The following is a 27,372-nucleotide window of genomic DNA, read 5'->3' on the forward strand; positions in this document are numbered from 1 at the left end:
CCATCCAGGGCACTGCTGCCCCCCCCGGGTACCTCGATGCCTCTGGACCCACCCCAGCAGCACCGGCTGGTGGGAACACCTGGTGCTGGGGGCGTGGGGTGAGGAAAGGTGGCTGCGGAACTTCCACATGTCCAGGCAGACCTTCAAGGAGCTCTGATGCTGGCTTACCCCCACACTCCGGCACCAGGACACCTGCATGCGGCCAGCCCTCACCCTGGAGAAATGGGTCACAATTTCCATCTGGAAGCTGGCCACCCCGGACTCCTACCGCTCCGTGGGACAACAGTTCGGGGTGGGCAAGGCCACCGTTGGGGCCATATTTATGGAGATAAGGTAGGGCTGGGTTACGTATCCCCCCACAGGTGGGTGTGTGGGCTGGGGCAGGGGGAACCCACCGCTGCAAGGGGCTAGCAGGGAATGTGCAGGGAGCTGGATGGGGCTGGGACTGGATGGGAGGAGGCAGGGGGCTGGATGATGCTGGGGACAGATTGGAGGGGGGCAGAATGGGCCCGAGTTGGGGGCAGGGAGATGGCCTGCCATACCTGCACTAGAGCATGTGTCCCCCTCCCACCCATGCAGGTCGTCAGAGCCATCAATGCAATGCTTCTCCATAGGGTTCATCCCCCTGGGGGATCTGGACAACACTGTCGCTAGCTTCCAGGACCTGGGCTTTCTGAACTGCATTGACGCTGTGGATGGCGCACACATCTCCATCCATGCCCCACCACACAGCGCCGGTCAGTACATCAACAGGAAGGGCCACCATTCAGTGGTGCTCCAGGCCCTGGTGCATGCGAGGGGCTGATTCACCGACATCTATGTGGGCTGGGCCAGCTGCACCCACGATGTCCAGGTCTTCCAGAACTCCAGGCTCTGCTGGAGGATGGGGGCCAGCATGTTTGTCCCCCAGTGGGAGATCCCGGTGGTGGAGGACGTCACGATGCCGCTCTGCACGGTGGCAGATGCAGCATAGCCCCTGCAGCCATGGCTCATGAGGCCATACACGGGACACCTTGACCTCACCCAAGAGACATTCAATCAGCACCTCAACCATGCCCACAACGTTGTGGAGTGGGCGTTCGGGCACCTAAAAGGGTGGTGGAGGTGCTTCCACATGTGGCTGGAGGTTGGGGTCCTGAATGTACCCCAGGTGGTGGGCTCCTGTTGTGTCCTCCACAATGTTGTGGTGGGCAAGGGGGACACCTATGTCCCTGGTGGGGGGTCCCTCCGGCTGGCTCCGGCTATGAGCAGCTGGGCACTGCTCCCATCCACCAGGCCCACAGGGACAGACACCGCATTAGGCAGGCCCTCAGGAAGGTCTTTGCTGATGACCACCTCTGACCCACATGCACACCCACATCCCATGCACATCTGCCACTCACTGTCCTCGCCACCCCCACCAGCACTGCACCCACACATCCACCACCCACAATCTCCCTGAGGAGCACAGCACAGTGTGATGAATAGTAAATAAACATTTATTGAGACCATGCGTTGTGAACTATGCACAGGTGGGGGGGAACCTAAGCTGGAAGAGGGGGGGGGGACTCTTAACCTGGAAGGGGGTGAGGGGCACCTAACCTGAAGGGGGTGTGGAGCTCATTCTGGGGCCGCGGTGGTGGGCTGCGAGCCCCGTCAGCCTCTGAAGCCCCTGCCTCCCTGGGTGTGGGGTTCCTGGCGGGGAGGAGAGGGTGCAGGGAGCACCAGCAGGTAAGGCCAGAGAGTGACCCTGGTGGGGATAATAAGGGCAGGCTCAGCGGGGGCGGGCTCTGTTGGGGGGAGCTGCTTGTGGGGAGGAGGTAGGCAACGTTGGCCACATGGTCCAGGAGGGTCTGGCCAATGCCCTCGAGGGTGTGCAGCAGCTTCTCCCAGGTCACCCTCTGCCATTCCACCTCAGCCTTGGTGAGCCATAGGTGCTGCTCAGCCACCTCGGCCTGGAGCTGGCTGGCAGGGTCCTCCTTGGCCTGGCAGGGGGCCCTCTGGCCATGGGCCTGCTGGCACACCACGTGGGGTGTCATCCAGGTGCCTCCTATGTCCCCTGGGGGAGGGCTCTGGGGGATGAAGGATGGTACTGGGCTCTCTTGGCCCACAGATGGTGCAGTTGTATAGAGAGGGGGACAGTATGTCAGTAATGTGCCCCAGCCGGAGGGGGATCTGGCTGTGGCCCACCCGCCCAAGACCACTCCATGGGGTCCCCACCTCCCCAAGGGGCACCGACCTGCTCCCCACGGGCTGGGCATCGCATCCAATGGGGGTGCATCCAGGGGTCTCTCATGTGGGTGGCCCATGCTGGCCTGCGGTGTGCAGTCCACGGGTGCTGTCCAGCACGGAACGGCCACTACCTGTGTGTGGCTTGCAGTGCTGTCTACTGGGGGCGGGTGCTGGGCATTGCTGGTGGGACACCACGGGGTGCCACATACTATGGTGGGTTGGCATGTGTGCAGCCCTGGATCACTGGTCCTGTGTGCAAATGACTAGTCTTTGCGTTGCGCCTCACCCTATAGAGCGGGTGTGTGCCCCTCCATGTACATACTCCATGTCCCTCTATGACATCCAGGGATGCCCAGCTCCTTGTCACATGGCTGGATGATTGGGAAAGGATGTAGACGGCAAAGTACCCCTCCTCTCTCAACCACTTGGTGGTGCCCTCGCCCTCCTGGGCCCCTGGTCCAGGCTGCTCCTCCACCTCTGTCTGTGGCTTATTGGCAGATGTGTCCAGGAACACTGGGAGTGGGGAGCTGTCCCGGAGCTCCCAGAAGAAAGGACATGTGGCTGGGGCAGCCCCAGATCAGCTGGCCTGGTCCCTGGCCCGGGCATACCCCTGCCACAGCTCCTTCACCTTGGAACTTACCTGCTCGGTGGTAAGCTCTGGGTGGCCCCAGTTGGGAAGCCCTAAGCCAGGCAGCCGAAGGCTGCAGCATTGCACTGCTTAACCCCCATCTCATGGAGGATCTCCTCCTTCCAGAGGCCAAGGAGGTCCCGCAACTCCCGCTCCATCCAAGAGGGGAAGCTTTTTTTTTTCTCCCCCTGGGAGCTCTGGGAGCCCTGTGAGGGCCCAGATGGTGGGGTCATAAGGCTCGGTCAGGGACTGGCTGCTGGCCATGGCTGCAGCGCTGGAGCATGGGGCTGGAACACGTGCGGAGGCTGTTCTGAGCACACTCTCAGCTTCCTGCCATGGGTTTCCTGCGTGCCTGTAGCTTTAAGGTGGCCGGAAGCAGGGATCATAGAGTCCCGCTGCTGCCTGCTGGAAAGGCCCCCCGTTCCAGCTGTCTGGCTGCATGGTGGACCCATATTTCGAAAAAGCGGAATGTGGAGCGTCTACATGCGTACTCTTTTGATTGAGTTTTTTGAAAGGAGCCGATCTTCCTGATCTGGGATCAGGGTTCAGATTTCAACACCTGCACCCTGTTCCTTCAATTTCCGTTTGAAAGACATTATTACGCCTGTGGACACTCCTCCCGCTCTTTCGAAAGAAGACCACTTATTTCGACATTTGTACACATGTAGACACAGCTAAAATGAATTCAGATTTCCTGAGGGGTTATGTATCACCTGGTATATACTGTGACTAACTCATCTGTAAAACCCTGAAATAAAGGACAGAAAATTAGGTCTCCAGGCACCTTTGATCTTCACCTTTCTGATGCCATTGCAGGTTATGAATATAGTTCCAGAACCCATATCCTAATGTGAAGTAGTTCTCTGGCCTTTCCTGTCTCTTTCTGGTTGATCGTTCTTTCTTTCTATCTTTCTTTTTTGTTTGACTGATTAATTTTCCCTGCCTCCCCATCCTCTCAAAAAGTCCTGTTTTAGTTGACCCGAAACCATCTGAGAACTTGACATTAATTCATGAGGAGGTGGTAGTAGTGACAGTACCCACTTTACAACTCTCGGGGCTCATGTACACTAGCCCCCACCTTCGAAGGGAACGTGTAAATGAGCCCCATCAGAGAGTAGCAATGAGGTGCTGTGCTGCATATGCAGCAGCTGATTAACATAATTTCTGCCGCGTGAACTTCAGATTTGCTAAGGTCAAAGCAGTGGCAAGCAGTGTAGCCGCAGGCACTTTGAAACATTTTGAAAGGAAGGAAACTTCGAAGCTGTGCAGATATTTCAAAGTGCCTGCAACTACACTGCTTGCCTCGGCTTTGAAGTTAGCAACTTCAAAGTTTATGTGGTGGGAACTATAGTAATGAGGTGCTGCATATGCATCACAGCACCTCATTGCTCTTCTCTGATTGGGCTTATTAGCATGCCCCCTTAGAAGGATGGGGCTACTGTAGATGAGCCCCTAGGTTAGTAGCTGGGGCTCTCACCTGGTTATGGGAAACCAGGAAATCCCTCTACTGTAGAACACAGAGTAGGACTGTGGCAATGAGTTGCTCTCATTGCAAAGGAACAAGACTAACTGGGCCTTGGTTAGAGTGATCACCTGGGATGTTAGAGATGCAAGTTCAAATCCTTCTTCTAGTGATTTAAATTGTATATAGTGGAACAGTTGTGACAGGAGAGCTTGACAGACATCTGTGCCAAGAGCAGGCTCTTGCACTGAGGGAATCCCAGCTCAAATTCCTTCTCAGTAGACAAAGGGGGAAATTAGATACTGGTCTCCCACATAAGGGATGATCACCTTATCCACAGGGCTAAAAGTTATAAAGAGGGGGGGGCCCTTTTATGAAATTAGCCCTTTATTTCCTTTGCTCTTATGAGTGTAAGAAAAGAGCCTATAAACAAAATGAGATGATGCATATCAGGCTAAATAACAGAATTTGTTTGATATAAAATTGTTTTGTTTCTGTACACTTCTTTGATTTGCTATTTTTTTCAGTGAAACAGGGCAGGATTTTGGCTTCAATTGTACCTCAACTGAATTTTGGTTCAATTTTTTGGAACTTGCAGCAACTGAAAAAGTAGCAATCATTACCAAGCTCTACCCACCACTTCATGATTTTAACAAGGGTGTAAGCAGATCACTGCCCAGGGGGCTTTGTGACTTTTCAAAAGTTGTACCACATCTGGTACTTGTTAAATGCAAAATTGATTGTTAAATGCACAAGTATTAACAGGAGATCTACTTTTTTACATATTGGCCAATTTTAACTAGGCTTTTAGATAACTCCCCTGACAAATAAATATCTCAAAATACTAATGACACAAATGGTAATGCAGTATTAAAGTTGAAGTGTTAAAGTGAAAATACATTTTGCAAGAGCTTTGCATTTCTAATGTATTTTGCCTCAGCTATTTTGCACGAGCACTACTTTCAATTCCTGGTTAGTTATTGTTGAATGATATCATTACTGGATTTTACAGAACAAAGTTACAGGATATGCAACATCATTGACTTAATATTTCAAAAGAAATTTTAATATCAGCATTTCCAAACATTTTTACTTTTGTGAAATGTTAACTTTGTCATTGATGCAGTTTTTGTATTTATTTACAAAACTAATCCTAGAGGTTAAAGTTACATAAAGGCTTCTGCTCTAACCCTAACCAAGCAACTCATAACTTGTTGAAACTTCCTTATATAGGGGTCAAAAATTTCCAGTCTTATTTTCCTGAGCATAAAACTCCTGATATAAATTTGGACAAGAATGGGCTATTTTTTGATAAGAAGAAAAGGTGGAAGATTATAAGGAGAAAAGATCGAACAGGAACTTTATCTGTTATAAAAATATTTTCTACTTCGGCCATTCCAACTGTTTAAAATAACTATAGCATGGAAATAAACATTGTGAAGAGTTTTAAAGTATTTCTAATTAATTGCTCTTACTTTTGATCCTTGGAAATGGTATTTTGAGCACTGTTATTATATTTCTTACATCTTTCAATGCCATACTGAAAAGCTCAGCAAAAGAACATGTTAAGAGACCGCAGTGTGTGTGGCAGGACTTATCAGGGACCTACACTTTTTGATTACGCATTTGCAGATGACTGAGCTGCTAAAACAATAATAGCTCCTAACTTGTTCAAGCAGAAATGTTTTGTAATCATATTGCATTCAAGATAGCGGACACCTGGAATCGAGATATTAGATAAGAGAGAATTTTGTTCTTTGCTCTCATTGAGTGCCTAGGCTGTAGACTGGAAAGATAAGCTTTGTTGAGCTACTTGGCTAATATCAGAAAGTCTTACTGATGTGAATCCCACAGTATGATGACAATTGTCAGGGTGAAATGTCATCTTTCAGGGATTTATGGAAAAATTAATTTGGTCATAGTCTACATCTGTGTACTGAAGAGAAGAAATATCTGACAGGCACATAGAGCATCTTGGAACAGGAGACCAAGTTTTAGTCTGATCTTTTCCTGAAACATGAAAGTAAAACAACTCTTCTCTTAAGATCCATTTTTAAAAGTATTATGAAGCCTGAAACCTTGAATACACTGCCAGGATATGTCAGCATCAAATGACAAAGTAGACTTAATGCTGTTGTTGATTCTCAACATTTTATCAGGAGTTTCACACTATTTGTCCTTTTCCTTACAGCTCCAACTCCTCAAGGCATGTGATTATTTATCGATGAGATTCTGTCATATGGACACCATCATGAATGTGTTACAACTGGGTTGTTGCTCCTCATCTTTCAAGCACAGAAGCTTTCTGTTTTCAATATCAAAACTATACACAATCACCTCTCTAGTTCCAAAATATTCTGCTGGTTGGTGGAACTGATTGCCTCCCTTGCTAACTCCCCCATGTCTTAACATCCACTTGAAGGAGCAGGAGGTTCTTTTCTTCATCCATGCAGGACCTTTCTCCAGCATATATTTTCTTACTTTTCTCCCTGAGTTGTCCCCTTGGGAGGAAGAGGATTTTTAAACAACAGAAGTCTTCAGCGAGCTGGTATTTCAGGAGAAAATATGACAGTGCTCCTAGCAGGTCCAGTTAAAATGACTTTTCAAACATGGTAGCTAGTGGCTCATAAACATCCTCAATCAGACCCTGAGTATTCTGGGATGCATTACATGAGGCCCTAAGGACATGAGATCTAACTTTCCTAAGTAATTTATAACTTGCTCTTTTCCTACTTCAATTTCTGACCCTACCTCCTTTTCTCTAGCATTTGCTGTTGTAAACATCCAATCACCACCAGTCTTCTGGTGAAAAGCAAAACAAGTCATTAAGCACCTCTGCCATTTCCACACTGTTATTGCTTTTCCCTCTTTACTGAGCAGTTGGCCTACTTTGTCCTTGGTCGACCTCTTGCTTCTAATATGTTTATAGATTGTTTTCTGGTTACCCTTTTATGTCTCTAGCTAGATTGAACTCATTTTATGCCTTTGGCTTTCTAATTTTACCCGTACTTATTTGTGTTTTTTGTTTATATTCACCCTTTGTATTTTAACCTCGTTTCCACTTTTGTAGGGACTCCTTTTTGATTTTTAAATAATTCAAGCTCTCTGGATTAAACCAGAGTGGTCTCTTGCCTTGCTTCTGATCTTTTCTATGAAGTGGAATAGTTTGCTCTTGCATTTTTAATAATATCTCTGAAAAACTTCCAACTGTTTTCAATTGCTTTTTTTTCTTAGATTTGCTTTGGTCACCTTTCCCCATTAAACCTAGTTTAAAGCCCTCCTCACTAGGTTAGATAGTCTATATCCAAATACGCTCCTCCCCTTTCTTGATACATGGACCCCATATCTGCTTAGAAGCCTTTCATTCTTAAACAGCATCCTGTGGCCAAAGAAGTCAAAGCCCTCCTGGTGACACCATCTTCATAACTTGGTATTCACCTCCAGGATGGATCTCTCTCTCCCTGGGTCCCTACCTGTGACCAGAACTTTACTCCAAACTCCCTTACCCATGCTTCCAGAGCCCTGTAGTCATTTTTAATCTGACTAAGGTTATACCTTGCAGTATTATTAGTGCCCACATAGACGAGTAGCATGGAGAAGGTATCAGAGGGCTGGATAATCCTTGACAATCTCACTATAACATCTTGGACTTAGCAGCTTCCAAGACAATTTCTAGCAGGAAAAAAATAGGCAAATGTTGCTTAGTACTGATTCTTTCCAGATTGATTGAAAATGGGCAGGCCTGTTACTCCATTGAGTCAAGGACCATCTGATAGAGATGTCAACTTGTTTTATTCTTTTTTCATTCTCCCACAGGAAAGTTGGTTTCCACATATCAGTTGGAAACTTGTGGACAAATTTCCAATTCCAGGTAATGCACTTTGACCTGTCTCAAGTTACTTGCTATTTTCACAAGTCCAGTGATATCTATAAATGCCAGTTTCTGGCAGGAAGATCACAGGTGATTGTTGGTAACATGCAAGATGGAATCTGTACAGATTAAGCAGACCTTTCAGTTTCTCAAGTCCTTTTGTAGTTTCATGTATTTCCAGTTGTTCCTTGATGCTCTTTCGGGAGCTGATCTGTCTCTTTTAGACTTTAATTGTTTCTAGTACAGTTGTATAAGGAAAGATTTCACTCTTGTATTTCTTTTAAGAACTTCTCATTTGTTTGCCATGTGGAGGCTCACTTACTTTTGTGTAGCATTTCACAGTTATGGAAATTATTCCATAGTGGTGATACACCTCTGATTCTTGCAGTCTTGTGTTGTGGGGGGAGTTTTCAGATTCAAGAACCTTTATCTTCTGCACCACTGAAGGAGATTATGTTGGCCCCATTCAATTCAAGAGGAATGGTTGTCTCAGGAAATTTCATCTCAATAAATTCCTAGTTTTACAAACAGTTAAGCAAGTGGCAATTTGTACTCTTATGAAAACATTTTATAAGTGTTTGTAAATAAATGCCAGATACCTAAATATTAAGAGTAAACATGAGTGCATCATATTAAATAAGAATACTGATTTATTAAACACACAGAAAGTTGAATGATGATGATTAATGAACATGTTATAAAGTATCAGAATGAGACAGTAGTTTACATTGGTGGGGGCATGGCACTATATCTAAAAGAAAGTATAGAGCCAAATATATATCTATGGCCCCTTTTCATCTCAAGAGATTGTGGTTAGCAGCAGCGGTGAGGCTCTATGGGCAGTGTTTACATCTGCAGCTTCTCTCATGGCTTATCCCTCCAATATTGGATTTGCACAGTCAATTGCAATAACCACATATCAATCGATTTCCAAATTCTTGAGCCTGAGAGTTTTTCTTTCTAAGATGAAGTTCTTTTGTGTGACTTGCACATATATTATCGAAGGATGATGTGCCCTGTCATAGCAACTGTTGCCAGGTATTTTGATCTAATGGTCTGATTCCCAGGAGTTTAGCTCTATATTGAAATTTTTTCATGGAGTTTTTGCATAAATCTTCACTTTGGTCTTTCCTCTGTTCTCACCCCACACGACAGTTCATGAAAGAGGATTTCTTTGAGAAGATATTTGTTACCCATTCTTCTCACATGACCAAGCCACTGTAGTCTTTGGCTGTGGAGGATCACGATGAGGCTGGTTAAGCCAAATCTTGACAGGACATCTGCATTAGAAACTTTATCTTGCCAGTTGATATTCATAATCCTGCAGAGGCAGAGAAGATGGAAGCCATTCCATTTTTTTCTTCTGGTTCAAATAGGTGTCCTTGCCTTGGAACCATATGTCACGAAACTCAATATATATATGCCTTGTAGATTAGTATCTTTGTTTTCACTGTCAGTTTAGGATTATTCCATGCTCGTTTCATAAGTCTGCCAAAAATAGTAGTTGCCTTCCTGATTTTGATGTTCAGTTCTTCATCCATTAGGAAAAAGTTCCTAACTGTCAGGGTGATCAAACACTGGAATGAATTGCCAAGGGAGGTGGTAGAATCTCCATCACTGGAGATATTTAAGAAGAGGTTGGATAGATGGCTTTCAGCGATGGTCTAGAAAGTGCTTGGTCCTGCCATGAGGGCAGGGGCTGGACTCAATGGCCTTTCGAGGTCCCTTCCAGTCCTACTCTTCTATGATTCTATGATTCTATCCATGTAACAGAATTGTTTAACCACATTTAATGGACTGTTATCCAGAATGACATTGGGTTGCTGAGGTACACCTTGAGTGAATACAACAGTTTTCTTCACACTTAAGGTAAGGGAACACAACTTGCAGGCTCTGGACAGAGAATTCCTCAGTGACTGTAGCATGTCTTCATTATGAGCGATGAGAACTACATCATCTGTGAAGAGGAGTTCCGTCAGGAAGACTTTCTTGACTTTAGCTTTGGCCCTGAGTCTTGCCAGGTTGTAGAGACAGTCATCTAATCTTGTGTGGAGAAATACATCTCTGCATGAGTTCTGATGTGCACAATTTAGTAGAACGGAGAAATATGCAAAAGAGGATGGGAACAGGAACGCATCCTTGTTTGACTCCACTGTTCATTGCAAGCAGTTCTGATGTAGATCCATCATACTGCACTGTTGATTTCATGTTTCCATGAAAGGATGTTATGAACTTGAATAGGGTCAGTGGGCAGCCAATGTTGGTCATTACTTTGTATAGTCCTGATCTATTAACTGTCAAACGCCTTTGTTAATTATAGAAACGCTATGAATAACAGCTTTCTTTGCTCTCTGCATTTTTCCTGCAGTTGAAGAGAGAAAATCATGTCCATTGTTGACTTGCCAGCCCTGTAGCCACATTGTGTTTCTGGATAGACTCAATCTGCAAGTTTTTTGCAGGTGTTTGAGAATGGCACAGGCAAATGCTGTTCCTGTGATGCTCTGCAGAGAAATGCCTTTGTAGCTGTTGAAGTCACCCTCATCCCCTTTGCTTTTATTGAGCGAGGATGTTTGTATCATTGATGTCATGTGGGACATCATCTGCTCTCCAACATTTTAGGACTAACTCATAGAGGAAGGGGGTGAGCACAGCCTTGTTTGACTTCAGGACTTCAGCTGGGATTCTGTCATTTCCTGTTGCTTTTGCATTAGAGAGAGCATCACGAGCTTGAGAAAGTTCCTCCTGTGTAGGCTCTACATTTAGCTCTGACATTTCTGGAAGAGTTGAGATGAGGTTGTCAAGTTCAGGTTGTATTGTACTTTCATGGGAATAAAAACTTGAATAGTGTTCCACCCATCTGGACATCTACAGCTTTTTGTCTGTGATCACCTGTCCATTTAAATGCGTTAGTGGGGCAACTTTGGTAATGTTTGGTCCAAGTGGTTTCTTCAATCCATAATACATAGTTTTCAGGTCACCCAAATCAGATGCCTTTTGAATATTAGAACATAGATTGGCCCAATATTTGTTCACAGACCACCTGGATTCTCTCTGAAGGACAGATCTTGCTTTTTGAAGTTGATCTCTTGTGCTTTGTGATTTGTTCTTTATGTTATTCAGATGTGCCTTGTGTTTTCCTTCAAGAAGAGGCCTAATAATGTCAGCATTTTCATTGATCCAGTCTTTGTCAGAGAATTTACATGTTCCAAAGGCAGATTAAGCACATTTGTATATTTCATCTATCGGCATGGACCATGTTTCATCAACAGTGTGTTGGTCAGCTATGTGTTCCATTTTGGGAGAGAAATTACCTGCGAAGACAGACCATTTCAGTGCATCTCTGGTATTGAGGGTTTTGATCTTTGCCTTTCTGCATTCCTTTGTCATATAGAGTTTCTTTGGGATGATTTTCACTCTACAGATGATCAAGGAGTGATCAGTGTCCTGTCCTAATCTGTGCTGTGGTATGTGCATGTAAATTGGATGGCACTGAGATGTCTACTGAGTGTCAGTACAAGGTCAAGTTAATGCCAGTGATGCAGCATGCAAGAGGGAGCCAAATGGAGAGGACACTGGGGTGGTGCCTTGAAACCTTGTGACACTCTCTCAAGTTAAATAAAGTGTTAATGATGCAGAGTTGATTCTGAGAGCTGAATTCAAGATGCCTTTGACCATTTTCATTCTTTTACTCAATATCATGATGACCAAGGCAAACGGGCCAGGACTGATGGTCGTGTTCAACTGTTGCATTGAAGTGGCCAAGGATATATAGTTGTTCACCACTTGGAAAGGAGGTGATAACTTTCTGAAGCTTATAATAAAAGTTGCCCTTGTTTTCAGTGCAAGACACCAAAGTGGGTGCATAAGCACTAGTGATGTTGACATATCCTGACTTGTTGCAGAGCTTCAGGGATATAATGAGTTCCAATTAAGCTGTGTGCACATTGATAGATTTCAGCAGATTGTTCGAAAGAGCAAATCCAACTCCTCAGAGGCAGTGTTCCTCTGAACTCAAGCCCTGACAGAAGACAGTGTAGTTGGTTTCTTTCACTGACGCAGCATCTGCCAGCCTGGCTTTCTGGAGACCAGTGATGTCGACGTTTGGTTTGTGCAGTGGTTGGTCTATGACTGTTGTTTTGCATATTGAGTCTGTGTTTGTAAGGTCACATGCAGATTCAAGTCCCGGACACACGGTCTGCACATTCCACCTACCAAAACAGAGGCAAGTTGATTATTATTTGTTTTATGGTGAGTACGTAGTTTACATCTATTTTTCAGTTTTTGCTCCATCCCCATGCCCAAATAAGGAAGGCAGATGTGGTGGGTCAGCACCTTATTTGCCAGGGGCTGCCTGGCTTGAGGTGTGCAGTAGAGGACCAGTGGAGCACGATGACTCCTCCTACTGACGATAGTGACTGGTGGCATCCTCCTCTTTGCCAGTTGAGGATGGCTTATAACTCGTAACTGCCACTTACTGTGTTGTTTCCGTGCTATCAGCAAGGATGGGGTGTTCTTTCTATTTTGCTCCCTCTTACACACTGAATTGCCTGGGTTAGTGTTTGGAGCAAGACCGCTGCCCGAGCAGCAGTATCCCCCTCTCAGTCACCCAGTTAAATCGAAAGGAAAGACAGAAGTCGGTACCTTTGAAAATGAGATGACTGCAAGGAGCTGCCAGAAAGCATGTCGGATGAATCCTCCCTGCTGACTGCCTGAGAGTCTCTCTTCTGGATTTTCTGTCTGGGTTAATTCCCATAGCCTTTGGATCTCCTGAACCTACCCACAAAGCAGTGGGGAATTTTCTGGCAGGGTTGTCTTCCCTGGGATGACATAAGGAGTCACACACTCTTGGATGCCGATGATCAGATCGTGGTCCATATACCATTTGGATTATCCAAAATAATCCAGGGACCCAGGTATCCCAGACCCTCGTCTCTTGCAGAGTGAGGGAGCAGTAGCCTTATTTGATGGTGGGCTACATTTGCCATGCCACAATGTTCTCATCGGGCACTTGTGAGTTTTAGTTGGGACTTCGGATGCCAACCAGTGCCTCATCACACCCTGGTAATGTTGTCGCTGCTGGTCTGTGGCTGCATATTTGTACTACAAAGCGCACTTACTTTGCAACAAACCTCTCAGGAGAGGCCTCCTCTATCCGTCACCTGGAGATGTGCTGGGCAGCATGCAGCTCTGCTCCCCCAGGGTTACCGGGGACCAGGAGAGCCAAATATAGTAAAAAAAAAGCTTAAATTACTCAAACTATACCATAGAATCTCTATGGATAGAAACTACATGCTTGAATAACACGTGTTGGAGGAGGACTATAATATGGTCCATTGGACCAGGATTTTGATGATGTTTGTGAAATTCTCTTGATGACGACAGAGGTTACAAAAACAGAAAAATCAACAGCAGTGAGGAACTTCAACTATCTGCATATTGACTGGGTACATTTCACCTTGGGATGGGATGCAAAGACGAAATTTCTAGACAATACTAATGACTGCTTCTTGAAGCAGCTAGTCCTGGATCCTACAGGGGAAAGGCAATTTTTTATTTAGTCCTAAGTGGAGCCCAGGATCTTTTCCAGTAGGTGCATATAATCAAACAGCTTGGTAACAAGACCCATGGAACTATTAAATTTAACATCCCTTTAATGGGGAAACTACCAAAGAAACCCATTATGGTAGACTTTAACTTCAAAAAGAAGTGAGAAAAAAAGTGGAAGCTAGTAAGAGTCAAAGGTGAAATGCCTGCCAACTGCACAGAAACTTTCTAAAAACATCATAATAGTAGACTAACACAGCTACTCCTCTGAAAATAAATGTGTACCCCAAATAATAAACAAGACAATCAAACAGATGCCATCTTGGCTAAAGAGCATAATGGAAAAGGTGGCTAGAGGCAAAAAGGCATTATTTAAAAATTTGAAGTCAAATTCTAGTGGAGAAGTAACAAGCACTATAAACCCTGATAAATCAAGTATAAATGGGTGCTTAGGCAGGCTAAAAGGGTTTGAATAACAAGTAGTAAGTGGCCTATTGACTTAAAGGTTACTTTTTCGTATTAATATCAACCAGAACCAGAGAGAACATGAAGAAATTCACCACACTGAGTCAGACCAATGGGTCACCTAGCCAAATATCATGTCAACAGACAGGACCAGATGCTTCAGAGGGAGTGAAGAGACTTGGCCTATTATCAAGTGATTGATTCCCCTCTCATCCCATCCCCTGAAAGGCCCTGATTGTCACTGTCTTCAAGAAAAGGGATTAAGTGGACTGTGGAAGCTATTGTGTTATCTCTTTCCTTTCCACTGAAGGAAAAGTTGTGGCATAGCTCCTTGCAACTTGCCTTCTTCCCTTGTTGAAAAATATTTACCTGAGTGAGAGTGGTTTGTGATTTTTATTCCTGTCATTCTTTACCTAATTGCGGGGAAGTTCACAGCTGGCATTGAAATCATTTATAGAAGGGATTGATAGCTGTTCAGACTTAGCAAGCTGAAAGGTAAGAGTAAGATTTCCATCATATTTTTCTTGGAACTTCAGTATGCCGATGACAACAGAGTTTTTGCTCCCTCTGAAAAAGATTTTCAAACTAACCGACCATCTTTGAGGAATATCAAAAAGAACAGTGAACATCAAAAAAGCCAAAGTACTTCATCAGCCCTCTCCAAATGAGGCACCACTCTCTCCATCTATAAAAATCAATAAGTATTGGAGAATATCAACCATTTCCTGTACCTTGGAAGTCATCTCTGATGCCAAACAGATATTGATGCAGAAATCCAACACTGTCTGGGACGTTCAAGTGCAGCCTTGTCTCATTTACAGCACAGGATTTTGAAGATCATGACATTTAAACAATTTTCTTGTTTATCAAGCTGTTATTCTCCCAACATTGTTGCATGGGTCTGAAACCTGGGCAACCTAGAGGCATCTCTTGAAAGTCCTAGAGAGGATTACCAACGCAGCCTCTGCAAGATCTTGGAGATCGAATGAGAAGACAGACACACCAACATTAGTGTTCTGGAAGAGGCAGGGAACACCAGTACTGAAGCAATGATCATCAGTCAGCAACTTGGCTGAACTGGTCACGTTGTCTGAATGCCAGGCCATCACCCCACAAAACAAATCATGTTCTCTCAGGTGAAAGAAGGGTACTGTAACATAAAAGAACAATGGAAGCTTTAAAGGGACTTGTTCAAGGATCATTTAAATAAGTGCAGTACTGACATTGACACATGAGAGACACTCATCCAGGATTGCTCAAAATGTAGAGAAGTACTACGTGACTGTCCCCTGCATTTTGAATTAGCCCACTAGCAACCTGAGAAAGACAAGAGGCAAAGGAGGAAGGAGAAACTGGCTTCCAGTCATGATCAACAGCCTCCTGCCATACCTGAAAACATCTGTGCTCACTGTAATAGAACTTGTGGTTCAAGGGTAGGCCTTATCAGTCACCTGAGGATCCACAACTCCCATAGAATGTGATCATACTGGGCAATGAATGATTGCCATCAAGCAAACAATCAATGTCTAAGTCACTTTTGGAAAATGAAACTTAGGCTCCTAAGTCCCTTTAAAACTTTGAAAATGTTAACCTGAGATGCAATATGTTGATATGGCACAAAAGTTTTCAGCTATGTCAATATTTTTTCAACATGTATTTCCAGAGTAGCTCTTTGTCCCAGGGTCTTCAGAATGCTTCTATTCTCCTTCCTGTAAAAGTACTCAGAAGTCATGAGGGCTATTACAATTGAGGTCTGATGTTTCTGAATGTGACTACAAGCTGTTTGAAAACAGCCTTTCTTATATAGTACTTGCGCATTTTAGTCCAAGTTAAAATTGCAGCAGAGAAATCTCAGAGGGTATTCATACCAGCTTTCATTGAAAAAATGACTTTCCTTTAAGAAGGAAAGATGTATTTAAGGAGGAATGATGATGCCAACAGCATGGATTGCCTTTCAGACATGCTGTGGTGTGAAGGCATCAAAATAATCTTGCCATCACTACAGACAGGCAAAAAGGTGTATTCTTAACTTGAGTGAGTTAATTGGAGTTAACCAATGAAAATTAAAATGCTCATGAAAACACAAGATAAGAGGGTGAGGTAAACCCTAGGTTCTCCTAGGGGCTTTTACTGGGCATGTTAACTGATGTGAAAACTACAACTACCTTATCTTCACTAGGATTTTACCTCTATTTAATGAAAATGAGTTGATTAAGTCATTTAAAAACATATCTTTTTCACACTGGAGAGAAGGCCTTCATGTACACAATTAGAAGCTAACACTTAAGTTAGTCATGAGACTACAGCAGTAGGAAAATGTTAAAGGCAGTGGTGAGTTGGTACTAGTGATCAGCAATGACACACTCTGAAATCAAAGCCTGGAGATAAGAAAGGAGAATAGGCAAGTTTTAACATTCTACATTCATGAGACTGGTTGTAGAAAAGGATCCAGGGTAGCCTTCAGGGTAACCCTTAGGCACTTATAGAAAACAAAACTGGCTGTACCATAACTTTATTTCAGTGCAATTACTCTGAGGAGTTATCAGCTTCATGGCTTTTATAAAGAGTTTCTCACAATACCAATTTTCATGCTGTTTTCCTTCCATACTAAAGCAGGTGTGGACAATTTATATCATTTGACAGGACCTGGTTCTAGGAAGACATTGAGAACAAGACTCACTTTCTCCGGAGGCAGGTCTTTGTCCCAATGTCAGTAAGCTTCTGTGTGATGGATGTCTAATTATTTTCCTCCTTCTTTGAACACGTCCTTGCCTGAAGCACTCTGTGCACAGAAGAAGTAGCCTATGATGGACATCTAATACTGTATCTTTATTCATTGGCAATGTGCCTGTCTCAACCAGCACAAGTGGCTTTGCCTTCGATAAGCAATATGAATGAACATTTCTCTGGGCTTTAACCTGAATTCTCAAAGTTTACTCAAAGCCCATGAGACAGTGTACATACGGGTATCTAACTATCTGATGGGGAATAGGATGATAGCAATGAGTGCTAGCTGTCAAAAGAGAAAAAAACCTGTTAATCTCAGACAAACTACTCCCTGTATATCACAGCTTACTAAAATAGATAAGTGCAAAGACTGTAAACACCATCTGTAGTAACAAATGGTTCAATTAGTGGTATAAACAGAAAAATACATCTTCTTTCAGGAAAAGTGAAAATATCTATGGAGCCGAGAATATATCTGTATGAAGCCTAGGACTAAATGCTCAATGAAAAATATCAGAACCAGGGATTTGCCACAATGCAGGAATAGTGTAATCATACCTTGGTAGAAGAGTTTCCCTGGAAATGGAAGACTAGTAGCAGACACTGAAGAAACTGTCAATATGCAATAAAAGACTTATTTAGCACAAAATAAATTATTTCTCATTTGAAAGGTGCTGGATATAGATCTCAAAGGCCGTGTCTACACTAGCCCCAAACTTCAAAATGGCCATGCAAATGGCCATTTCGAAGTTTACTAATGAAGCACTGAAATACATATTCAGCGCCTCATTAGCATGTGGGTGGCCGCAGCACTTCAAAATTAACGTGGCTCGCCGCCACACAGCTTGTCCCGATGGGGCTCCTTTTCAAAAGGACCCCTCCTACTTCAAAGTCCCCTTATTCCCATGAGCTGATGGGAATAGGGGGACTTCGAAGTAGGCGGGGTCCTTTCAAAAAGGACCCCCGTCTGGACGAGCTGCGTGGCAGTGAGCCGCGTCAATTTCGGAGTGCCACGGCCGCTCGCATGCTAATGAGGCGCTGAATATGTATTTCAGCCCTTCATTAGTAAACTTCAAAATGGCCATTTGCATGGCCATTTCGAAGTTTGGGGCTAGTGTAGACACGGCCAAAGAGACAATAATAATACTTCTGATGCATGAACCCAACATTTTTTTCTATTGAGAAAATGAAACAAATTAAATTTAAACCTTATGGACCATCAGTTGAAGTGCCATATTTATTACTGAGAAGTGTGAGAAACAGAGTCTTGAAAATTTGCCTTGGACTGTCTTGTTTCTGCTTCATTACTAAATATATATTGAAATGATGAGAAGCATTTAATGGAGATGAATCTGGAAAATGGCCAAGAAACTAGAAAATGCGAAATCTTTTGATCAAATAACGTTCACAGCACAGTAATCTGAACTGATCTGGGACAATAACTTTGCAGTATATATGGCGATTTTCTGTAATAGTTTTCTGGAGACTGAATGTAATTAACTTTAAATAGTTTTGGAGTCCTTTGTATAATAAATGCAAAGTTCATATATCACTGTGAACAACAAGAAGTCCGGTGGCACCTTACAGACTAACAGATATTTTGGAACATAAGCTTTCGTGGGCAAAGACCTGCTTCATCAGATGCCTGAGTCATCTGATGAAGCAGGTCTTTGCCCACGAAAGCTTATGTTCCAAAATATCTGTTACTCTATAAGGTGCCAAAGGACTTCTTGTTGGTCTCGAAGATACAGACTAACATGGCTAGCTCTCTGATATATATTATTGTGGAATCATATGTGATTTCTCAGGGGAATGAACGGGTGAAAAGATGGCCCATGTAAATCCTGGGAAGCATCAATAGATTATTTTACACAGTGAGTCAGACAAAAAATGGACTCTTAGGACAGACCAAATAAGTGGGTTTATTGGAAATAACCCAAGGGGGGGTGAACGCAAATTCCCACCTCTGAATACAAGCTTTTGAAACTATGCCATGAATCATTGATTGATTACATATTCCTGGTATGTGAAGATCAAAGACCCAACTTGTATGGAGGAAAGGCTATCCTCTATATATGGATGCTTGTTCTGTGTTAAAATCCATAATGAGTTTTCAGCCATAGAAAAGCTCCTTGGTAGGTTTTAGAGTACTGATCATATACTAGAGCCTCTGTTAAAGCTGGGCTATTCTCTAAGCTCATTATCCTAGGTATAAGTATTTATATGTTTTCTTGGTCATATTTTCCTGTTGCTAACATAACTGTGGCAATTAAATTGTTCATGCCTTCTAAAGAGAAGCAAAACATTGTTGAAGGCCTCCTGAGGCAGTCTGCTTTACTAGAGAACTCACGGGTAGGAAACTGCACAACCTGAAAAAAAACTTCACAGAGAGAGAGTGAGAGAGAGAGAGAGAGAGTCATGGGAAAGAGGCATGCGTCTCCACCCAAAAGCAGTGGCATCTGAGGACCTGGGAGCCTAGCTAGGGTGCCCTGGTAAGATGAAAAGAGGGACAGACAGATGCAGTTATCCTAACAAGTGATATTCTTTGTTGATTCCTTGGGCATAAGAAGGACCTATGAATATGCTACTAAAACTTCAAAACACCTGTTGTACAGGCATAATTCAAAATAATCAGTTACAGTAAAAGCAGAGTGAATAGGATGGGAGTAGAACTGATGAAAAGGCAAGATGCACTAATACAGCAATGGAGCTTGAGAAGTGCAATGTCAGAAAGATAAAACAATAAAAAGACAGCTTGATGTACACAACCACTCTTTCCTCTGCTGTGCTCATCTACAAGTCTAATGACTTTGATATTCTGCTGCAGGGACCCATGTTGCTTCCAGAAAGCTTTTAAAAGACTAGTTATCAGACTCCACTAAATCTAGTGGTGGTTGCATATCAAAGAGATGACCTGTGGTGTCAGTGTTCTCAGATCTAGCCTGGTGTCTTATTCTGCATCCTTTGTTCCTTTGTAGAAGGACCAAGAGATGATACCTTGGGCTCCTACAAGGAATAAGCTAATGTTTGCATAGTGTTTGTGTTGACATTGTAGTCAAAACAACTTGAGAGGAACTGAAGGAACAGTCAAAAACAGTCTACTTCAACCACTCTCTGGAGTATATACTTAGGCACATTATTTTCTTCTGTGGAAAGTTGTTTTCATTCCAAACCCACAACTGGGTATATCTTCAATTTTCTGTGCATTGGAAATAGAGTATTTGTTCCGGTTTGACAGCTGCAGAAATCCCAACGAGGAATGGATGTGATCTAAATAATATTAGCCAAGTTTCTGTTGTACTGTTTTTCTGCAGTAGGCACACTTACAGGCTACCTTTACAACAAAACTCGTGGAGCATGCATGCACAAAATGGGATTTGTCGACAACGTCTCAACAAAACACAACACTTTTGTCGGCAGCATTCTGCCTCGAAGCTTTGAGGCATAGAGCTGCTGTCAACAGATTCTGTCAACAAAAAAGCTGTGTAAACGCCCCAGGGTGCCTCTCCCAACATGCAGGGCATCCACATCTATGGGCACTCCTGTCAGCTGTGCTTCTGAGTGCCTGTTGTGGCGAGACAGCAGCCAGGCAGTCCAGCTGCTGTCAATGGAGCTGAGAGCTCTGATGGTTTGCTTTTGTGCATGGCCACACTCTATCAATAGAAATGTTGCTGGGAAATTTCTTATGACAGTGACTTCTGTTGGCAGAGCGCTGTAGTGCAACCATAGCTATACTGTATTATTCAGCCACTAGATGTGTCTGTGTGTAGAATAGAATTCCACACAAAATTTCAATTCTATAGCTGGAACTGAAGTTATTGGTAAACCAGACAGGGTCTGTAATTTCAATTTTCTTCGTGAATTCATTTTGCTCCTTAAGAACCACCTTTACCTCTACATTAGGAGCATGTGTCTACAGAAGTTACTATCAGAAGAGATGTTCCAACAAAATTTCTGTCCACAGATCCATCGACATATAAAAATGAATCCCTCTTTTAACCTGCTCTATTGACAAAAGGGCCCCCTGGAGTGTCTACATGGCTTTTTTGTAGACAGTTTCCATAGACAAAATGTATTTTGTGTAGATGTGCCACGGGTTTTGTTGACAAAACCCCAGTTCTGTCTCTGAAACTCTCTAGTGTAGCTGTAACCATAGCATGTATTATAGTGCACCACCCACCATTCTATTCCATTTTTTAAATTTAGACCACAAGCAGGTGAGAACATACAGAAGTTAACTCCTAGCAAACAATCTTTGAAAGTCTTTGTCGACCAGTTAATAACTTTATCTCAAGAAAGAGTTATGAGTCATGTAACATCAATAAAGTGGCCTTTCATTGGTCTGGAAAGTCATTCAGTGCTGTTGCAAATAACATTGAGAAACAATTTTTCATTTCAACAACAGTAAAATCACTGCCTGCCCTGAAAAATATCAAGTACTTATTTCAATAATTGCCTTTTAAAATGTCAGCCTTCAGAAAGTGACCTTAGGGTTACATACAGGAACCCATTAAGGCATAATACCAACACTTGGGTGTTGTCATTATAATTGTGCTTAGTTCTTTTGGCATCATCTTGAAATACAGGATCTAGTGCTACTGCATAACTGATCTAGAGCCAAGTGAATCCTATGCAGAAGAATTTGTGAATGTTCTGTAAGAAAAAGTATCACAGAACCACTCGAACTATATTTGCTACTCTCCAGATGTGCATAAGACTTCCTTTGTAAGTGTATCATATGAAAAAGGAGAAGTGTATCATATGAAAAAGTGCCTCCTTTGCAATTGTATTGTATGAATATATATGTGAGCACATGAGCATCAAGATTAAACTAGAAGACTCTGACTGGCTATTCCAGATACACTAAGGCTGTGTCTACACGTGCCCCAAACTTCGAAATGGCCATGCAAATGGCCATTTCGAAGTTTACTAATGAAGCGCTGAAATGCATATTCAGTGCTTCATTAGCATGCGGGCGGCAGCCGCGCTTCGAAATTGATGCTCCTTGCAGCCGCGCGGCGCGTCCAGACGGGGCTCCTTTTCGAAAGGACACCGCCTACTTCGAAGTCCCCTTATTCCCATGGGAATATTTATTGTCATCTACCACATAAAAACATGAAGCTATTAACACAGAAGAAAAACAACAGGATATGGCTTGATTAAGATGGTATCTACAATTAGTGCCACAAATACTTCTATCATTTGGGTACTCATCTTTTGCATTGTGTTAAGGGTGGAATTACATGATATTATTTCTGACCCCCTGAAACTGATACTCTTAGGCTGTGTCTACACGTGCCCCAAACTTCGAAATGGCCATGCAAATGGCCATTTCGAAGTTTACTAATGAAGCGCTGGGAATTCCCATGGGAATAAGGGGACTTCGAAGTAGGCAGTGTCCTTTCGAAAAGGAGCCCCATCTGGACGCGCCGCGCGGCTGCAAGGAGTGGAAAATCTACCAGTGGTCTATGAAAATGACTGTAAGATATAAGGCTTGTCTACATGATGCATGAGTTTGTCCCAGTGGGGTATACCTCCTAGTGAACACTAATGTGTTGGGCACTAACTGGCCCGCACAAACCTTGATGGAATGTGCTTTAAGTTCCCTAATATTAATGCTGTCCCATTCCAACTAGTACTGCCATAAAGAACACTAGGAAGCTTTTAGTGTGTACAACAGTGTTCCCATGGGCAATTTACTTTATGACACAATAACATGCACCAGAATGTATACCAGGGGTTCATCATGGTTAGCTACTGGGGGGTCTTCCAGATGGTTTGTTTAACTGAGCATCTGCAGGCATGGAGCCCAAAAGTTCCCAGTGGGTGCAGTTTGCCCTATTTGGCCAATGGGAGCGATGGGAAGTGATGGTCCAACCCACACCACTGCTCACAGCTTCTATTGTCTGGGAATGGTGATAATGTGGTCACTGGGAGGTGCAGGGCTCTGTGCCTGCAGACATTCAGGTAAAAAAAAATCTTGTGGCTCACAAGTGGCTAATGCTGATGAAGTGCATGTGGTACTGGAGGTTCCTCACCCCTGATGTATGCCTTTGTGGGTCAGACTAATCCACAGTGTAGACAAGCCTACGATACTTCATTTATTTTTCAGAATTTCCTCATCAGCGATGAGGGTATAAGTGCAGAAGTATCAATATATAACTGATAAAATGCTATTACAAATGACATCAGGTGATCTTTGTGTGGTGGCAAGGCTCCTGTCATGCCCTCTGGGTCCCCTCTGGGTCCCATGCTTCCTGGTGGCAATTTTTGCATGCCTCAAAGTCACAGGCAACTCTTCCACTGCTTCAGGTCTTTCCAGATGCACAGGACTCCACTTACTGAGCCACTTTCATCATAGATGAGTCACTAGTATCGGGCAAGATCCCTCAAATGGTCCTGTCCTTCTGCTGGTGCAGCTCTTCACAGGAGGGGTGGGGGAGCCCAGGCCCACCCACTAGTCTGGGCTATGGGCCAGAGACCCTGTACAGAAGCAGATGATGTGGTGGTGGCGAGTCTTTTGCTCTGCCCCAGTCACAGCAGACTTTCTCTGGGCCACTTCTCCCACAGCTTCCCTCTAGCACCTTCTCCCTGATACCTGGCTAAGTCTCTCCAGTATCTCATCCTGGTCTTTTCCTCTAATTCTCCCCCCTTATTTACCTGAGAGGATACTTTTAAAGGTGAGCTTGCCCACCTTAACTGGCTGCAGGTGTCTAATTAGCCTTCTTCTGCAGACCAGCTCTTACTGAGCCCCAGGTGTCTTCTGCAGGGAGCAGAAACTCATTCACCCAGCTTCCAGAATATCTGCCCTCAATTAGGCTCCTACAGCTCACTGTTTTGGGAGTAAGGGAACTTTGAAGTTGTGTGGGAACTTCAAAGTGCGTGCGGCTACACTGCTTGCTGCCACCTCGAAGTTAGCAACTTTGAAGTTCGCGTGAAGAGAATTGTACTAACGAGGTGCTGCATATGCATCGCCGCACCTCATTGCTATGCTCCGATCAGGCTCATTTACATGCCCCCTTTGAAGGAGGGGGCTAATGTAGACAAGCCCAAAAAGCAACTATTTCTCCCTTAGGCTACGTCTACACGTGCAGCCAACATCGAAATAGCTTATTTCGATGTTGCGACATCGAAATAGTCTATTTCGATGAATAACGTCTACACGTCCTCCAGGGCCGGCAACGTCGATGTTCAACTTCGACGTTGCTCAGCCCAACATCGAAATAGGCGCAGCGAGGGAACGTCTACACATCAAAGTAGCACACATCGAAATAGGGATGCCAGGCACAGCTGCAGACAGGGTCACAGGGCGGACTCAACAGCAAGCCGCTCCCTTAAAGGGCCCCTCCCAGACACAGTTGCACTAAACAGCACAAGATACACAGAGCTGACAACTGGTTGCAGACCCTGTGCCTGCAGCATAGATCCCCAGCTGCCGCAGAAGCAGCCAGAAGCCCTGGGCTAAGGGCTGCTGCCCACGGTGACCATAGAGCCCCGCAGGGGCTGGAGAGAGAGCATCTCTCAACCCCCCAGCTGATGGCCGCCATGGAGGACCCAGCAATTTCGACGTTGCGGGGCGCGGATCGTCTACACGGTCCCTACTTCGACGTTGAACGTCGAAGTAGGGCGCTATTCCTATCTCCTCATGAGGTTAGCGACTTCGACGTCTCGCCGCCTAACGTCGAAGTTAACTTCGAAATAGCGCCCGATGCGTGTAGACGCGACGGGCGCTATTTCGAAGTTGGTGCCGCTACTTCGAAGTAGCATGCACGTGTAGACACAGCTTTAGTGTGAAGACTTATATAACTGAAAATTGTGCATGGAAGTTTTCTTAGCTTTATTAAGGATCTGTAATATAAATATGCCTCTTATTCTTCTTTATTTTTGCCGTATATTTTCCCGTCTTGCTTGTTTTAGTCCTCGAGGTGCATTTAAAATCTAAATTAACTTCAACAAGCAGAATGCAGTTGTAGCTTAGTCTGGCACAGCTACTGTCATGGTTTCCAGCTTCCTTTCTTCTCACGGAACCATAGAATGGAAAGGAGCTTCAAGAGGTCAACAAGTCCACTCTCCTGCATTCAAGGAAATACCAAGTTCCATCTGGACCATCCCTGACAGGTGTTTGTCTAACTTGCCCTTAAAAAACTCCAGTGATGGAGAGTCCACAGCCTCCCTGGTCAATTTACTCCAGTGCTTAACCATCCTGGTAGTTAGGAAGTTGTTCCTAATGTCCAACCTAAACCCTTTTTGCTACAATTTTAACTGTTCTCTTTGTGGTTTTACAATTTCCAGACCCTGCAGCCACCTGTAGCCACTGCATGGCTTTTGATCCCTCGGCTCCCACTGAAATTCCTTTTCATGTTTCCATTTTGTATAATATAACCACTTTAACTCCTTTCATTCATTCAGTGTGACAAATGGGTAATGCCTTCAGTACAGCATGAGAATGGGTAATGCTTTCTGCTGCTACAAGCCCTGCTACATCAATGGTGTACTGGTTTGCTAATCTTGAAGAAGAGAAACTGCACTGTAATGTTAATCCCTGATCACACACTGTTCAGATCTTTTCATTTGATTTCATGTTCAGTTGTATAGATCAGGTGTCCTCAAATTTCAACATATTTTTGATGAGAATCTGTATTTCAGGCTTCTGTTCCTTGCTCATGGACTTGCATTTCGACTTTGGAGATGGCAGTCTTCTTCTTCTTCTTCTTCTTCTTCTTAAATAGTGGAACTGATTTTGGGTACCTCTACTTTTGGTTGACAAACTTCAGCCTAATTTATAAACATGATGAACTCCTAGAACTCCTTTATGCAGAGAGGTGTAAGAAGAAAACAGTTTAAAAATTAAGCTATTAGTGCCTTTTTTTTTTCACCTAAAATTGGTAGCCACTCTTTGAAATGAGCTTAACCTCGGTGCTGTGGACCTGCTTGCATAAAGGCTACAACTACCTTACTGATTTTATAAAGCTAATTGATGAGTTGCCATAAAGCTTTTTGAGTTCCTCTACAGAAAATATTTCAAATAAATGAAAAGCACTTTTTAAAAAAATAATGACAGCATGTAGGATCCCTTGAATTCTTGACTACGTTTTGCTCTTCTCTCTGGGTGGTAATTGCAAGACTATTGCTAGACTGACCAAGGCTTCTATTTTTAATAAAAAAAATCGATTTAAATATCATCTCCCATCTACTTTATTGCCAGTTTTCATAATAGTACATAGAAAAACAGGTTGAATGCATTTTTTATTCTCCATACAATGGGTATAAGCAGGGAAATACCCTCCAAGAAAATATGAAATAGCTTGATAAGATTTCAAAGGATTACTGCCAAATATAAGATCAGACCTTTTTTTTTAAATTGAGCTCTTATTTTTGTTCTTATTCCCTGCTGTTGGCAGTAATAGCTTAGAGGAAATACATGTACATACAAATACATATTTGCATCAGTTCTGTTATTAATTTGCCAGACTTGGCTTAGGTAAATATTGCCCAGGCTTTACTTATGTCACATATAAAATATAAATGTGGTGTTTATTATAGCTACCTATTCCTGATTGCTTTGAAACTCAAATGTTCCATTTTAGGATAAATTTTGATCTATTCCCAAGCTTTTCATAATAAGGAGATATTCCTCTGAATATTTTTGTGATCATGTAAGGTAGGTAGGGTATTTGGACATTTTCACTCTAAATCTAGGGCTACATTGTAATCCCAGCTCAAAATAACATACAGAACTTGCAGTGTGCAAATTGTATGTTATTTTGAGGCGTCTTATTTCAAACCCGGTGCAGGCTACACTACATCAGATTCAAAATAAGTGCTTATTTAGAACTTCTCAATAACCCTTATATGACGAGAGTTACTGGGAAGGAAATATCATGCTCAAAACAGGCCTACAGTTTCCACTGTGGTGTTCGGCCATGCAATTTCTATTCCAGGATACAAATATATCCCAAAATAGAAACCACAGTGTAGCCTTAGCCTAAGAGAAAAGTATAGTAAAGGAGCAAATTCTGAGGAGTAATACTGTGTTTTACATTTTAAAAAATTCAGTCAGTTTCTTGGCCAGAAATGCAGCAAAGAATAACTCATAATTCACGACACACATACTTATTGATTTGTGTATAGTATATTGCTTGGTTAAAATATCAAAAGTACAGCTTTTATACTACAAATAGTGTGGATTTGAGTGATACATTAAATGAGTGATATTTTTAAAGTATTTATTGATTGTGTTAATGGGAGACATATACTGCAGGAATACTAACCATAAAATGACAGAAATACTAACCATAAAATGGCATTATATATTGGAATATGTATGAGATGTAAAATGTTCATGTATAAAAAATTCAGCTTAGCTCCTTGTAATGTGGAAGTTTTCACTGGAGTCCTACAGCTTTAGGTATAAGAAGCCAAATTTTGAGCCAAAACTAGATATTGGCCTTCAATCTTCCTTTA

The sequence above is a fragment of the Carettochelys insculpta genome, chromosome 1 (assembly GCF_033958435.1).
Source record: "Carettochelys insculpta isolate YL-2023 chromosome 1, ASM3395843v1, whole genome shotgun sequence".
NCBI lineage: Eukaryota > Metazoa > Chordata > Testudines > Carettochelyidae > Carettochelys > Carettochelys insculpta.